The sequence below is a fragment of the Parus major genome, chromosome 2 (assembly GCF_001522545.3).
Source record: "Parus major isolate Abel chromosome 2, Parus_major1.1, whole genome shotgun sequence".
NCBI classification, from domain to species: Eukaryota; Metazoa; Chordata; class Aves; order Passeriformes; family Paridae; genus Parus; species Parus major.
The window spans coordinates 63242502-63259961 of NC_031769.1; the positions used below are offsets into that span (position 1 = coordinate 63242502).

Below are 17460 nucleotides of genomic sequence, written 5' to 3' on the forward strand. Positions count from 1 at the left end.
GTGAAAAATATAGCTACTCATGGACACATGTTGGGCTGAAACAGCTGCTGGTGTAAGTAGTGCCCAACGCTTGTTTTAAACTGGATTTGTTGGAGCAGAAATTACAGTCCTGAGCAGACTCTATGACACAGTGACTGACCTGAGTGCCAAAGGGCAGTGCTGACAGGTCTACAAGGATCTTTTGTTCACTTTCAGGGGTGAAACTGTATCAACTGTGGCAAAAATCAAGACAAAAACTCAGCAAGTGCTGCTGACCTGTCCCACATTGCTTCCAATTACATATGGTCCTTTAAACCATTCTTGCAGAGATACTGGTGAAACCAGTGACAGTCTGACCCCAACCAGCTTCTTTGCCAAATAAATGAGTAAATGGTCCCTGTGAGTAAACCCTGAGTAACAAGAAAACTTGTACCTCCTGGATGCAGCCACAACAGGTTATCTATGCCACTCACCTGCTTCTGCAAGGATTTAATCAGGAGAGAGTGTACTTTGACATGAAACTCCACAATCACTGAACCTGAATTTTCCACAAGGGACATACAGTATGGCAGGAGCACGAAAAAAGAAAAATCAAGGGTTTTGATGTTGCACAAACATGCCTATTTACCTACTGGACATGAATACTGAGAAACACCCAGACTCCTAAGCTTACTAACTTCCATGCAGAACTTAACATTTCAAATTAGCAACCACTCAAAAATATGCTACATTTAAACATTCCAAAATCAAAGCATTTTGGGTTCCCTTATACAAGTTTTTTTGCAAGTTTAGAAAACACATTGCCTGACCTATGAAGTTCCTCTACTCCCTTTGGCCTTTCCCTTTTGAATTTTCCTTTTGCTTACTGAGAATGTTTTGAGGTGGGCTTTTTGGGGGTTTTCTTTTTAAGATATTTGTTTATTGAAACACTCCATTAGAAAAGGACAGCACTGATACAAAATTATTTTTTTAAATCAAGTCACACGTTGCAATACCATGTAATTACCTTGATAAGAAGTCTGACAACTTCTGCTTACATGCCTTAACTTGCTCCTTTTCATTCTGTAAGATATTTTGAAGTCATTAACTGGAAGTTACAGTATCCTCTCTAGTACACAAAAGGAGCCTTCATCCTGCAACCACAGTCATTTTGTGCCATTAATCTGCTTCATGATTCAAGCACATCTGGATTTCTGGTAAGAGCTTATGACCAGTAATAAAAATTATATATAACCTAACTCAGTTTGGACTCCTGCATTCATTTGGGAAACTGTCAGCAGAAGCTATCCCCTTGGTTGTAGCTGTATTACTCAACATGCAGTGTGCAGGAATTGTTTGTGGAAACATTTGATATTTTTAGGCCTGGCCTCTCAATGGGAATTCCACGCTGAAAATAAAGGTATCATTTATACACTCAAACCCCTCATTGAATCCTCTGTTACAAATTTACATACAGGGGGTGGAGGGTGAATTGCTCAGTTATAAGCTGGAATTTACAAATGTTTTTAAGCACCTGCTGAAAATAACTATGAATTATGCTCTTGACATGAGTACATGCTTCTCATTTTCTGCAGAGAAAAAGACTTGGCCCGATCCAGGACAGGATGTAAAATGAAACAATATTGAATAAAAACCCATAAATCTGCTTTTCTGATTTCTAGTTCTTGTCTTAGTTGCTCATATATGTTCTTTTAATCTAATTTTTCAGGTAAGGTACTATATATATACTATTTATTGAGAAAAAGAGGAACAAATAAAATAATGCCTAAAAATATTTCCATGGGCATTAATCATGAATAGAAAGGGATAATCAGGAAGAAGCAAAGATGACTCAGCTGGAATACTGGAATATTTACTGCCGTCCTTCTCTCAGCTGCATGCTCCAACATTAGTGTCAGATAAGGACATTTACAGACAAAGCTTTTCTTTGAAAATATATTTATCCACTTAACCGCAAACTACTTTTTTTGGTGACTGTATGGAGGATTTTGATGCTGAGCCTGGAAGCATTTCTATACTTCATCACCACAGGAGTGCAGTTATTAAGAAGGGGATGAAGCAACCACCATGACTTGGAAGAACATTCCTGTAGCAATTCCTCAGCTCCAGTTTCTGAAGAAAATGGGTGGGGCGATTGGATTTGCTTCTGGAAAAAGCTCATCTTTTTTTCCAATGAGCTTTTTACTTAGAAGACAGCATTGTTATTTTAATGAATATTTAGAATAGCTAGCAAGAGCACCAAAAGAAGCTAAGCAATGTGTGGATCCAGCAATTTTACCAAGGGAGCAAAAAAGCAACTTACCAGGAGTAAGACATCCCTTTTTCCATGTGTTGGCAGACTCCTCGATGATTTGCACACGACAAAAAGATCGACACGACACAAAAAGCAGCAGTGTGGCTTCACACACCCACGCTGCAGCATCATTAGCCCCCTACAACTTCTAAACACTAAGTAAGCAGATCTGCAGTTCTCACACTGGGATTTACATATGAAGCAGAAGGAACGAACCAGGCTTTTTAAAATTCGTTTACCAAACACATTTTTCTCACGTGGCCACACATAAAGAATAAATCCATGTCGATTTTCACCAATGCAGCATTACACCAAGGTATTCAGCACTCCTGGGCACACAGATGCAGCAGTAGTTTTCCCCCTCTGGGCAGCCAAAGTCTATTCCCTCGGTCTTCCTATGAGGATCTCATTCCTGTGATTCATGTTTCATGGTCCCTAGGCTAGTGCAGTTCCACAGGCATGAAGTCAGCTGCTCCACGGAGGTTGCATACAGATGAGAATTCCACAACCTGTACACAACTGGGGCCAGGCTCCACTGAACCTGCTGGTGATTCAAAATCAAGAGTATGTGCCCTAGGCCAGTGCACAGGCTTGCTCTACACATAGTTCCTCATGTTCAGCAGCATAACTGCAAAATTCACTGCAACAGCCCAGCTGAATGGCAGACACAAACACAATTGCAGGGCCACAGAGAAGGACTTGGCCACTACTGAAGGAAATTAATTCTCAGCAGCAAGATATCCAGATGTTAATTACTTCTCAGGATGAATTAAAGTCTAACTGTGTCTTCAGGCGCTTCATTTCAGTAATTCATTCACCACAGAGAGCTTCCCTCAGATAAAACTCATAAAGAGTAAAGTGCAGCTTGAGCAACTGGTGATGCTGTTCAGTCATGTCCCACTGGCAGTGTAAGGCATGGGCCCCTGGACAATATTATCTGTATTTCATTAATCTACACCCTGTAGTGGTAGGCATAAATATATGAGCGGGTGGCTCTTGTAAAGAGAACCAAAGAGCTCAAACATTTTAGGGAAGGGTTCTGCTGGAAAACACTGAGTCAGCAGTAACCACTGCTACCCAGGCCAACCAGGAAAGACCCAGCTTCATTTCTCAGCATGACCCAAACTGATCATTCCAAGGAATGATCCATCAAGGACTTTGGGCACAACAGCTCCTCAGGCTTTAGTAGAAAGTGGGTGCCCACACAACTTGGTTAAGCTGTCTCTCAACCCTCCTGTGCCTCTGCTTCTTTACTTTGTGGTAGTTGTAACAGCAATATCTTATTTTCAAAGGTCTGTTGAAAGAAGTGCAGCTAAAAATATGGAAACCCCAATGACAGTTGGTGAAAAATGTGAAAAGCAGAAGGGGAGGGAAAAAAAAAGAAAATTATGAAGAAAATAAGCCAGTAATATCAGTTATAGACTTGCTCACTATGAGAGGAGGGCGATTGTTCCATTTGTTGCTTGCATATGTTTACTTTCTATCCCTTCCCAGTCCTGAAAACTTCTGCCAGCTCAACAGCAGAAAAGTCTTCTGTGTAAACAGAAGTCTTTGCTCTACAAGCCCAGGTAGAAGACTAATAAGAAGCCTTGCAGAAGATATCAAACCTAATGCAACAGAAATAGAGCAGAACAAGGGGAGAAAAGGTCTGTGTCATCAGAAGGCACAGAAAGGATATGGAGTTTGCTTTGGAAGAAGGAAGATCCAAGTCATCCTGTGCAGGAATTCCCTATCCAACTCATGAGCACAGTCCACTGTCATTCCTTTCAGGCAGTCACATTAGGGGAAGAGGAACCATGGCTTTTCAGAAGTGTCCCACCTTCCTGATGTTATTCCTGTTTGAATATTCCCCTTCAAAGTTAAACCACTCTGCCTAATAACAAGGATTGAGAACAGTTCAATCCTTGTGTAAGATGTCAGATTTTAAGGAGGCATCTTTTAAAAGGCAATGGGGAAGAAACAAACATAAAAACAGGGTGTCATAAAAACATGAGAAAGCAAAGGAGGGGAGGAAGGGAGGGAAAGCATTCCGTTTTGCCTCTCCACAAGAATTGTTTTGATACAGTATCCCTGTTGCATGAATTTTCCATATGCCTGTGTCAGATCCACTATTTCAAGCCACAGAGCTGTCAAATGCTCGTTTTTTATGGCATGCTTACGTGGCAGGCCAACCTTTCTGTTGAATCAGTCAGTTTTTCACAACGCTGGACTGTGCAGCCCAGAAAGATGTGCATGCTCCCTTGGCCACAAAACACCAACTTTGCAGCCGAAGTGAGTTGGCAAAGCAAACCACTACCTCTGGTACCTAACAACTGCCATCAGAATCGCTGCTTTTGCACAGGAAAAAAAACACATTATGAGCAACATAAGGAATAGTAACTATTCTCCACACACAAAGGAAATACAGATTTAAATTATCAGATGCTATCACAGATTGGAAATTCTTAAAATGATTGAAAAAAAAACTTCCAAACTTTTCTACCTGCTCTACTTGCTTTGTCTTTAACAAAATGAGGAGCAGGAGACATTTAGTTCATGAACAAAAGCCTTAATACATAAATTAAAACTCAGTTTTGTAACTTAAGTGACACAAACACTTTTTCCTTTAGTCATATCTGATTGTGAAACTCCATAATCCCACAACTGAAGTAAAAATATCAGTCACATCAATATCACTTTACAAAGCTGGGGGGGGGGGGGGGGTGCACATTTTTTACCTTACATCCCCAGCATTTAGCATCTGAAAGATTATCTCCATTTCTCCATGCCTCATATTTTGCTAAAATAAAATTGCATATTTAAATACAGCCTAAATGCTAATCAGGATATAAACATTTAAATAACAGAATGCAGATCCGTTAATCAAAACTGATTACCAGCTTGCTTTCCATTTACTGGGGGGCTCTTCTGTAAAATATTGCCTTAGTTACTGTTGCCAAAATTGTGTTTTTAAAGCCTCTTGGAGAAAAAGCCGATTACTTATAACATTGGCTCAAGAGACACATTTTAGGACAGTGTTTCCTAGAAATGTGAGACTGCAATTTACTTGCAGGTAAGGACTACATAAAGGTGCTTCTGCATTAACCCTTTTGTGTTATCTTAACAAGAGGCTTTGTCTCCTCTCTCCCTTTGCCTCTTAACAGTAGATTTTAAAATATTTTGTATTTCTGAATGCCATTGCTGAACTACGTGGTTAGCCAGAAACTTTCAGCTCTGGAAAACACTGACCACTACATCCTTTTCAGGCCAATATTTCCCACTTGTAAGAAATTAATGTTGATTCTCACCTGTTTCTAGGTATTCTTTAAGAGTTCTTATAAATGAATACATCCAGCTATGGAAGGCCAATGCTGGTGAGCCAGGACTGTCACTGACCATGCTGTGCAAATCGTTGTTAGCAGTCAAATTGAAAATCAGAAATTCACAAGCAGCATTTATAAGATTTTACCGCTTGACTTCAAGCAATACTAAGGTCCACAGGAAAATATATTCTAATGGCTTCAATCTATCTTTTACCCTTGAGGCTACAAAGTGACGCAAGAAAGGAGGCTGTGAGGCATGTGGGGCACATCAGCCCGCTTATCACACACAAGTTTCCTTTGACTAAAGAGATCTACTGGAAAATCTCATCAGCGTTTTGCTAAAGCATGGATGTAGAACATTCAAAAGAAAAACTGCTAGAATGTGACTCTCCTACAAATGGGAAAACTGAGAACTTCTCCTGGCAGTTTCCCTCTCCTCCCCTTCCCCAAAAAGGAACAAAAGTGTTAAAATTACTGTAAAAGCTGGGAAAATATTCCAATATTAATCCTTTTTTTTGCACTTTCAAGCAGTCTTAAATGTATTTATACAGACCTATGAGAAATACAGCCATATGTACACTTTCTCTTTTATCTTGAAGACACTGTTTGTAGAAACACTGCCTAAAGTAATGGGGTCAGTTTTCAGATATACTGAAAATCCATTACTTGTCCTTGCTTCCCAAGCATGTTACACACAGATATCCCATCCTTCAAACCCAGCTTCTCTACAGCCAACTTCTTGTTCTGCTTTCTCAAAGCACTATACAGATGTTATTCCTGAAGAACACATTTTAACTGTATTTTTTAGTATCTACAACTTAGTTCAAGGAGCAAATTGAAACACGTGAGATGTTCTCAATATCAAAGATTTGTCAGGTTTAAAAACAGAAGGAAAAACCAGGCAGGAATAAGATGACACTATGAATTTTTCTGTTTCCTAGATGCCCACTAGACTGCTTGTCATACTTGCATTAGCATGCAGAATGGTAGAAAAGAAAAAAACACAGAAGAAAAAAGATCCTGTTAAAAAAATACAGTCTTAAAGGAAAATATGCTATTTTTATTTTTATTTTTTTTAAACTGCATGATAGAAGTTAGCCATGAGATACTGGGGAAACATTAATAATTAAAATATGTTTTTTGCCAAGCTCATCTCCCACCTGTGTGCCTATGAAAATGTCCCACCAGCTCTGGGATGTGCCTCCATCTGTGTATGATGCCCTCTCACTCTAGGATAGGATTCTAGCCTAATTAATGAATCTAAAAGAGAGAGAAGATTGACCCTTTCAACAGAGAAGCAGACCCACATTTTAGCAGCCAAACAAGACAAACTGGCTTGCTTTCTTCCACTGCAGCAATGGATTTCATGTACACAAACAGGGACGGCAGCCAGGTTCTGCAGCAATTCTGGTACCAGACCTTGCTGAAAGGGCACCAAGGACCAATTGCATTTCATAAGTCTGACAAAAAGAAAACCATCTGGTATGAGAACAGCAATTGGTATTGCTCCTGGTATCTCCAAAAGTTACATCACCATTTCAGAATTTTAAGAAAGAAAAGGAAAAAAAGAACATAAGGAAAACACTATTCTGAACATACTAATGGACATACATATCTGAATATAGCACACATAGGTAGTGTTCTAAAATAAACTTAGCATTTTATTGTCACAGAAATGTATGTTGATTAAAATAAAGAAAAAAAAACACCAGGGGAAAACAAAATTAAATGTTCCATAAATTGTTAACACAAAAAAGGGTACTATCACACCTCCTGACAAATACATGCAGTACTTGAGACAAATGCAGCAAGTCCTCATTGTAAACTACAAAAAGACATGTTTAAAAATTACTAAGTAATTCCTGCAATAAAGTTTAGTGCTTTCACAGTTCCTAATCTGCCTCTTGGCCACAAAAGCACTGCCCTTACACTGAAGAAGGCAATTCTCTTTCATGACTCAAGGCATTAGACTATGCGATGTATGTATTTTGTTCTGCCTCTTGACATGGAGAATTACAGGAGCACTTGGGTACATTAGGTATTATGCTCATAAAAATTATAGAGTATTTTAAACACTATTAATACATACACCATTGTGTTTTCTTCATGAACCTATGACAGAAATACTTCTTTCTGTAAGAAAGCCTAAGGCAGGGAGAAAGATAAAATCCATATATCTACTGAGTATGAGACACACACTTCTCTTCAGAAAGCACAGTGGATAGAGATTCCTTACAGGTAATGGAACAGCAAAACCACCACAGCAATTATATTTTAAGTGCCACTTCCATACACTTTTTTTTCTTTTTCCTGGCTCTGTATTCTGTCTGCATTGCAACCTTTAAGGTAAGAACAAGCCTGCAATCTCCCATCTGACTTAACAGAGCTCAGCAGTTAAAAACAATGCCATTTAATATTAACTTACCCTACTTCCCAGCCCCCAAAATTAGGCCAAAATTCAGAGGAAATCATGTGGTGTGCTCTGGATATTCCATGACTACCACCGCTGGCAGGGAGTAAGCCACATATTTCATAGGTAACTAGGAACACACACACAGTTGTTTTGTAGCGACACTACACCACGGGCTCCTGCTGAACCGCTGCTTTTCCTCCCTGCAGCTCATTCCAAACCTTTCCCAGCTTCAGCTCAGGAGGTCTATCCTAGGATTTACAAAGGGCACTTGCTGGGAATGTATCTTTTAAACACACAGGAATTCAGAGGGAAGAAAGTTCATGGGGTATTTAAAATGTGAACATGCATTCTCTAGTTACTGTTTCTGTTGGTAATCAGAGATGTTAAATCCAGTTTACTGAATTGGCCACATGCATGCAACACAGATTAAATTTTCAACTACAGAGACTTTTTCAATTTTGCCTTAGCAAAAAATCCTCCTTCTGCTTTTCACAACCTGTGGGTCCTTACAAAGACATTTCTTCTTCAGCCTGCCACCAAAGGTCATACAGGAATTGCTAAGCCAGCACAGTCTCTTTGAGCAGCCTCATTCTGAGAGAAGCTTTAAGGCATTTAAAAAAAACTTTTATTTAAAAACAAACAGCAGTGTCTCACTTACTGAACTAGAGTTTCCCTACTTCCCCCATAAATGCTTTACTGAAAGCTCTAAAAATTTGCCCTGGTACTTTATTTCCCTCCTCCTTCCTCTTAATGTAAATATTCTGAGTTATGATATATTTAAACAAGTGGTGGGAAAGACTGCACTTTGCCCAACACATGTGATTTGGAAACTTAAAGTCCAGTTTATTCATTTTACATAGCAAGGAAAATCTTACTTTTCCAACTAAGAGCCCCAGTTCCTCTCTCCATAATCTCATAAGCCATTACTGAACTGAAATGCTTAACACAGAAGTGCAACATACCAAAGAATGAACCAGCCTAGGAACTTCGCACTGGTAAAACCAGCTCCCTGAAAATGTGTGGTTCTAGGAAGTCTCCTTTATGCTTTCCAGCATAAATATTTACAGCAGGTTGCAATTTGAAATCAAAATATCTGATTGTAAGAAGAAACTCAGAATGCACACCATGATAAGGAACAATTCCTGAATTAAAAACCAAAGTAGAACAACATAATTCTCATAACAGAGTCTTTTGCAAAGTTTCCTGAATACATTAAGGTGGGCTATGAGTGACTGTTTAGAAGGTAGCAACTGACTGTGGTTAGAAAAAAAAAGTATTCTCATCTTTTCAACCATTTTGCAAAGGGTTAGGTCAAACAGATACTCCCACCTAACATACAGAGAACTGTGTTGTTCCTGTGCTCCCTGCCCAAGGTCCTCCATGGCTGTGTGTCCAGCTAAGGACTGGGAAGTCTTTCCACAGAATCCTCATCTGGAGTAGCAGGTGTTTGGCACACAAGCCCTTTCAAACATAGTAACACTGGCAGATGAAAGTTTGTAGGAAGCAGTTACTATGATTGCAAATTCCTCTTTATATTTTTTATTAAGGAGAATTAATTGGAATGAGGTATTTTTAAATGGTAACAATGTTCTTTGAGAGTTTATTGGGCTGGATATAAAACACTGCAGCAACACTACCACAACTGCAAAGCCCAGTGGGCTGAAAACTTCCAAGTCAGACAACCTTGCACAATTCTGAAGCCCTAAAAAGCTAATTGTGAAAACAAAATACCACAAGTCTTTGCCTTTTTCAAAGCAGCCATTTAAGATGTAGTTGACCATAAATCTGCAAGAAAGCTCTCTTAACCAAGGTTCTCTGGAATTTCGCTATTTACATGTTTATTTCAGTTGGTTACATATTAGTGGTGGCTACTGGGTTTTTCATTTGTTGCTTTGGTTTTTTACACATGCGCACACACCCCCATTTAAAGTTACCTTACATACACACTCATGGCAACCCAAATAACAATTCTGAGATGCAAGGATTTAAAAAACACCAGAAAACCAAACAATAAGCCATATTTCTCTAAATGCTCATATAGAAGCTTGGTTCTTAGAAAGTATAATTGTTCTTGGCCTCAAAAGACTGGTATTAGTTTCATCCCAAAGCCAACTGCCTGCTGTAATAGAAATACTTGAAAGAACACTGTTGAAATCTTACTTTTTGTTTCTCTTTTCACAACTACCATTTTCTTCATGACCTTCCTAACACGCTGGAGTTCATGCTTCAGCAAATGTCAAATTCTGTAGCATTTCTTACTCCACGCTCAATTAGCAATAAAGAAGATACAGATGTAAAGGTGAGGCAGAATGAAAGATGTGTACTGGTTTCCACTTCACTGTATTCTGAAAGAAATCTAAACTGGCTTATATATAGCTTTCAAGTCCCAGTTCACTGCTATGTTTTTTGTTTCCATAGGAATTCAATTTTTTTCACATTACCACTGACCATTCCTTTCCAGCTCAAGCCTGATATCTAACTGCAATTATAATGGTTTTCTATTCCATAAAAATACAGTTTGTTGTTTCCTGAAATCAAAAGAGCAGAACTAAGCTCCTTCCTCCATTCTTTTACTTTCATCAACATTCTTGCAGGTATTTCTTTGCAATCCTGTTAGCTGGAATACCATTCTTACACCTTCCTCTTTCATGCTATTTTAACTCCCTTGCAGAGCATCTATTTTCACCATGGTCTATATCCAGATTCTCTTTGTATTATCCAAATTTTCTTTCCCCAGTATTTAGCATGCATATGCAAAAATCTATAAATACATATTCAGAGCTTTCAGTGCCAGCTACAATCAAGTTTAGTTTTCCGGACTTCCTTTTTAATTTCTTAAATCTCAACCAATTTTTTTTTTTTCATTCTGAATGAAAGGTCTAAGCCAAATTTTAGAGGGAGTGTTTTATTTTATTTTTCATTAAGGTGTCAGCTGAGACCAGTTCAGTTTCCTGCTGGCTTACCAGTACCATTAAAGTCATCCATTAAGAAACTACATCACTTGTGAAGTTTGGAAATTTTTCAGGAGAAGGGTTCTGGAAAGCAAAGCAAGGAAAGCAGAAACAGGGAACTGTTTTTTTTTTTGCCATCCACATGAAAATCTAGACCTGCTTTTGGGCAAATAAAGAAGCTCATCTGCTGCTCACAGATGGCAAATAGAGGCTTACAACAGTTTCACCATGAGTTCAAGCAAGAGGCTCAAGGCACCCCCTGCCTCTGTGCTGTCTCTCCCTGTCTGCCACTGCCACCGGGTCCAGCAAGGGTGTACAGCATCAGGGACCAACCAACCAACCCAGCACAAAAAACCAACCCAGATGATGCTGGCATAACTCATTCTGGGTGCCACTACTTCTTCCATGGCGGGGCCAGCAAGTGAGAAGGGCAACGTGCATAGGGAAGAAGCATCTGAGGTGGGCAGGAGGCAGGACCACTACACCTCCTCCTATTCCAGCAGCAATGGCTTAAACCAGTCTCAAAAGCAACTGGGAAATGACATTAAAGGTGTTCCTCTCTAGAGACCCTTCCCGCCAGTGAGTATTCCCTCCTGGCTTCAGGGGCTTTCTCGGAAACAGCATGAAACTCTGACACATGATGATGAACACATACTGATGGGAGAGATTCCTTTCTCCAGAGCTCTGTGCCAGGTCCAGGCAGGGCACAACAGCACATGCTGCCCGGGTCACACAACAGAAACCTGTGCTGCAGCTTGAGGTCTCAACACGTTAATGACTCACAGGAGAAGTTTGTGGTTTGATACGGTAGAGTTTCTTGAGGTTTTAGTTTGGTATTTTAGAAGCTAGGAAGTAAGCTTTAAGAATACCTTTAAAATGTTAAGATTGTGAGGTGAAGCAGCAAGAAGTCGGAGGATGCCAAAAGCTAGGGTGTTTATGCAAACAAAGCCAGTGTGCAAACTGAGCTGTGCTCACTGCTTGGCTCTGTTTACTACCAGTTTCTGCATCATCTTTTCCGTTATTTAGCCACCGAGTGTCTGCTTCACAACACTAACAACTTCATCTTCTGAGTCATTAGAAGCTGATGTGGTACTGGTATCTTCAGTTTACAGCAGAAAACAGAGGCATAGAGAGACTAAGAGACAGAGAGAGATTAAAAGATACGACAGAAGTGTTGGCTAATTTTGGATTTTCAGCTTACATCACCTAGACCTTGATTATTTTTTTTTAATGTACCTTGCACTTTTGCAGTATTTTGCACCAAACTGTCACCATAGTGGAACAACTGTGGTTGCATAAATTCAGAACTTGTGAGTGGATATCTCAAGCCAGGCAAAGTGCAGCACTCACAATTAGTGGGTGGCTGCAAAGGTTTGGTGTAACAGAATCTCTCAGTCTCAACACAAGCAACTCAATGGTGGAGGCAGAAATTCAACACAGCTGTCTCAAGGCAACAGTGACCAGTGTTATCCACCCTACTGTTCCTTCCCCTCTTTACAATCCATTCTCAACAGGCTTTTGTCCATCAGCTGTAGCTACTGATACAAGACCCCAGCCATCCTGTACAGTGAATAGGTCTACACCCTGCTGAAAACACATGATCAAATTTAGGAACATGGCACAATGAGAAAGGAGCAATAGAGGTAATTGGAAAAGGTGGCAAGCTGCAGCTTTAAACATAGCCTTTCTTACTCAATGGAGTATCTGGGACAGTTTTTTGCATTTAGACATCATTTGCATTACAACAAAATTTAAGGTCTGCAGGTACATTGATATCTAATCTGCAAGATGCTGGACCATATACACCATAAGACACAGCCTAAAAATCTTACACCTTTAACTAGTAAAACAAGACAAGAAACATTACCCTTCCACATCCCAAACGAGAAACTCAAGACGCACAGGAAGAGAGTACTTCTGTGATCAACAAGAAATCTGTCTATTCACTGCACTACAGGTGGATCTGCTGGTACTCCAGCTGGTGACAGACCAACAGACCCATGCATTCTCCCTGCCTTCATGATAGACGCTGAGTTCAGATTTGGTTTGTAGAACAAATGGTATGAAACTATCTGATACACAGAAACAAAAACTACTGCCAAATAATGGAATATTTCTGCAGTGAAGTCAACAAGTCAAAACTCTGACTTCTTGTTCCACCTGTGTCACACTCTCTACCTCCAGAAAATTAGGCAAGACACATATGCAACATCTTTACAGATGCCCACAAGCAAGCCACAGAGTGTGGAACACCAGCACTCCTGATGTATGAATACTGTACCAATAGCCCCCAAATCAGAGCATCAGTTTTGAATCAGAAACAATACCAAGACTCAAAAGTCAAATGTGCTTTTACTTCTTTTCCTTTTTACTCTGTTTGACTCAAGCAAGCACAAATTCTAAAAGCAAGCCTCGAGAAAGCTCAATATTTTTATTAAGTCATTTGATGAAAATCATGAAAAAAGCACAGTACACCAATCTATTCATAACTTACACAGACTACACAACCAACACTAATAAGGAATATCAATCTGTCAGCTTTCAACATAGACAGACCTATTTCAGCACTAAAAGCACATTACAATCTTAAAACAACACGAAGAGACTTTGCTAACTCACACTTGAGAAGCAGAAGATGCCCAGCTCTTCTGGATATTTAAAGGCCATAACATACACAGCTTTCCAGCAAACTTAAGCATGCCTTTCAGATTACTGCAAAGCTATTAACCTATTCAGCAAAGTTACTCATATTATACTTGCATTTTCTTATCAAATGCAAAGTGCTAGAAGATTTGGAAGCGGCCATTGAACATTATGGGCCTGTCTGCCATTGTTTCCAAAGAGAAATACTTGATTGAGAAGGAAAAACAGCAACAACTTGTCTTCTGAAAAATAACAGAAAGCTTATCTAGAAAGAGACAAAATTCAAAATATTTGTTCCAGTTTTGTTTTGATGAATCACAGCACTGTGTTAAACAGTGTACACAAAACAAAACTTTTAATTTTAAACTCTGCAATTGTGTACTTCTAAGTCAAAAAAAATGAGTCGTTTTTCCTTCTATTTCCTCACAACCATCTGACAACAAATGAAACCCGCTCAGCCCTGCTAAGAGCAGGATCCTCTAATGTAACTGTACTTCTGGGAATACATTACAGATTCCGTGAAATGTTTTGTTACACGTGGATCAACTGGCCATGTAAATACAGGGTGCAGCCACATGCAAAAGAGACTTTTTGTTAGTTCTAGTGAGCTAAAACAGTACAGAAAAATAAGAAAATGAGATTTCTGGGTGCCTGAGCAAGACAGGCATTCTCCTCTTTTACAAATATTTTCCTCTTTGTTTTCTGAAGGAGGAATGATGATGCTTTTGATTAGAAGCACAATACATACCCTTAATATTTAAAAGGCTGAGACAACATCAGGAACACCTGCTTATGAACTCAGCTCCAGTAACATCACTGATGGATAACCCAGACCAGGCTTTTCCCAGGCATACCTTTGGCCTCCACCTCTTAAACTACTGAACACTCTCCAGAACGTCCATGCATCCAATACGTATCTCTCTTTGAGACCTGGAAAACTGTAATTTCTCTCAAATTTTAGCCATTCAGCCCCAGTGCAGGGGATGACAAGTTATGATGTTGGTCAGGAGACTAAACCTGACACTGTGCATGACTCCTCTTACCAAAGCAGCCCACTGGTGATGGCAACATGTTTCAGGTGAGGGAGGGGTTTGCAGTGAGAAGCAGGGAAGGCTGATGTGACAAAACAACCTCGTGGAACACAGCACATGCCTTATTGGTACCTTCAGATTCAACATGCTCATTCAGATGCAAACAGGCATCAAAGCCATGTCACTAATACATTCATGAAAACAAATGGCCAACTAATTAGATCAGTTTTTATTTGCAAAATAATGTTTCCCATACCCCGTCTTACTTATATAGGTTTCTTTTCCTGCTGTAATATCAGGTCAGTGTAGAACTATATTGACTCATCTATAAGCAGACAGTGAAATCTTCAGAATATTAGGATCTTCACTGATCCTAACAATTTAGGGCCACTGCTTTTCTGCCAAAGGCTGTCAGATCTCACGGAATATACAAAATGAGAAAAATCAAGCCATGACACAAAACAAAGACAAAATCTTAAATTTAGCTCTCTATATTAAACAACATTACTTTATTTTCCTCATAGAATAAGGTTGCTTACAGTAAACACAGCCAATATTAAAACCTTCAAAACTTATTCCTACACTGCAGCAAACCTCAAATTAACTAATGGGAGTGTGTGGGGGGGATCTCTATGGTGGTTTTTCTCCTGTGTGTTTTCTTGGCAGGTGGGGAGAGGGATTGTATTGGGGTTTGTTTAAGGGAAAATACTTCAGGTTCTTGGATTTGGTTATTTATTCTCCAGGCTGATTTGGACTGCAAGTGCAACCCAAATAACTCATCTAATGCACAACAGCATAGAGAGTCTCAAGGGTATCTCCAAAAAAGTTAAACATTGATGGGCTCTGAGCAAGTCTAGTTAAAGCTGTTGGCAATTTGATTGCTATGGGGCAACGAGAGGAGCTGGCAGCAGGAAAGGAGAAGCCAGGTAAGGCCATGGAGTGTTCTTTGTACATAGTACAAAAGGTGACTATCAGGTTTAGACAACTTAAAAATAGCTTTTAACCTAAAAACCCATAAAAACACAGGTTACTTAATCTTACACCTTCATCTTTCAAATGTTACAGAACATAGTTTTCAGTTGTCAAGTTTGATGAGTTTCACCTTCGACTATATACATTTATGTTTTTTTGCACACTTAGTTGTCATCAATACTAATTACCATGGATTAAACTAAGTGCTAAACCACCCATTTTTTAAAGTTTTAATAGTTAGTTAACACTATCAATTTAAGATGTGTCTAACTTTGCATACATAAAAATAAGCTGCCAGGAAACAGTTCCAAGTTCCAGCAAAAACTGAGTGTTCAAGCAAATATTTTCTGCAATGCTCTCAGAGACTGATAAGACGACTGATGAAAGTGAAATCCAGTTTTCTTAATTATCTAAACTAGAAATGGAAATAAGTGTATAACTAATGAGAAGTAAACTGATTTTTCAAATCACTTCACCTTTAACAACCCATGACAGTAGCAATATATGTTCACAAGGTGTTGGAAGTTTGCAGCAGCCTGTATAGTTTTGACAGTCATTGAGCTGTTCCAATATAATTTCTAACTACGGGCTTGCTGTATACTGCTATTTCCCTTCTCAACATTTAACCCATCTCTATTCATTCAAGAATTCCATTAGTTGTAAAAAAATAGGAACTGATGAAAACTGCTGCAACAAGATTGATAAAAGCTAAATGACTGGAGAAATTATGCAAGGAAAAAAGGCAACTAATTTCTTACACAATTAAGAGTTTAATTAGATTATTTATTTAAGTGAATAGAGAGCTTTACAATAGATTTAACTCCTATTAAGTTTCAAACAATACAAGAGTAGATATCAGTCAGAGTACTAAAATTAGATCACTCTCATATTTGATCAGAAAACATAAGCTCAGTTATGTCAGCAACTTGGTAAGGAGCAATATTAAAAACTCAGCTCTGATTTATTACTTCACATCCAGCAAGAAGGAGAAATATAAAATCCCTGATCTGCGAGAGAGGTTTATCCATCATACCAAAATGCGACTCAGCACTTCCTGAATAAAGACACTGCAAAAATGTCTTCTCCAGCAGTGATTGTTAGTGGTAGCAATGACAACAGTCTGCAAACATGAGGTCTCAGATACAGCTGTATGCACGAGCCCTTGAGAGACTCTCAACTGTAAACTAAGACACATGAGGATGTTTGCTGTGTTTTGACCAAAAAAAAGTTAAAAACAGAATTAAATACTGTTCCTGCCCCTAAAGCCTTATGTTGATAATTGTGGTTTTGTAATGGCTTTTTTTCCACTGAAGGGATGCTTCCATACTGCAATTGTAAAATTAACCTGAAAAGAGCTGATGACAGCTACATGTAGGGGTGCAGGTGGAAGCATGTTCTCCCAAAAGTGGGTAAAAGGGTGGGGATGGAAGTGTGTTCTCCCTCAACATGGATGTCTGCTTGTCAAGTGACCTGCATTTTTCCTCTCATTTAATTCCTCTAGGGCCACTTCTACCAAGGCAGTAACAAATATCCATAGGATCAGATTCCACACATTCATATGGGCTTGGTAAAGTGCACTGGGATTTTGGTCAAGGAAATGCCAGGACATGTAAGCTTGCCAGTGTGCAGAGCAGGTTTCTTGCCTGCTTGCCCCTTATAACCAAGTTACTGTGGCTGTGCAAAGGCAGGAGAGCGAGGAGACCAAGGTCAGACCTAGCAATGCTCAAGGCAGCATGGGTGACAGGTGATAGATAAATAGTGAGAAGCCATGCATGGGAGGAGATTTTGACCCCCTCAAAACCAAGCCAAACTGACAACTATTAAAGAAAAACAACTACCGGCTGCATGTCAAGTTCTGCCACGTCACATCCATTTC

The 17460-nt window shown here is 39.3% G+C and overlaps 1 protein-coding gene across 6 annotated transcripts in view; it reads right to left on the minus strand.

Moving 5' to 3' along the window:
- HIVEP1 (HIVEP zinc finger 1) overlaps window positions 1-17460 on the minus strand; it is a 127773-nt gene that overhangs the window by 105324 nt on the left and 4989 nt on the right. The gene's annotated exons all lie outside the window — the stretch shown is intronic.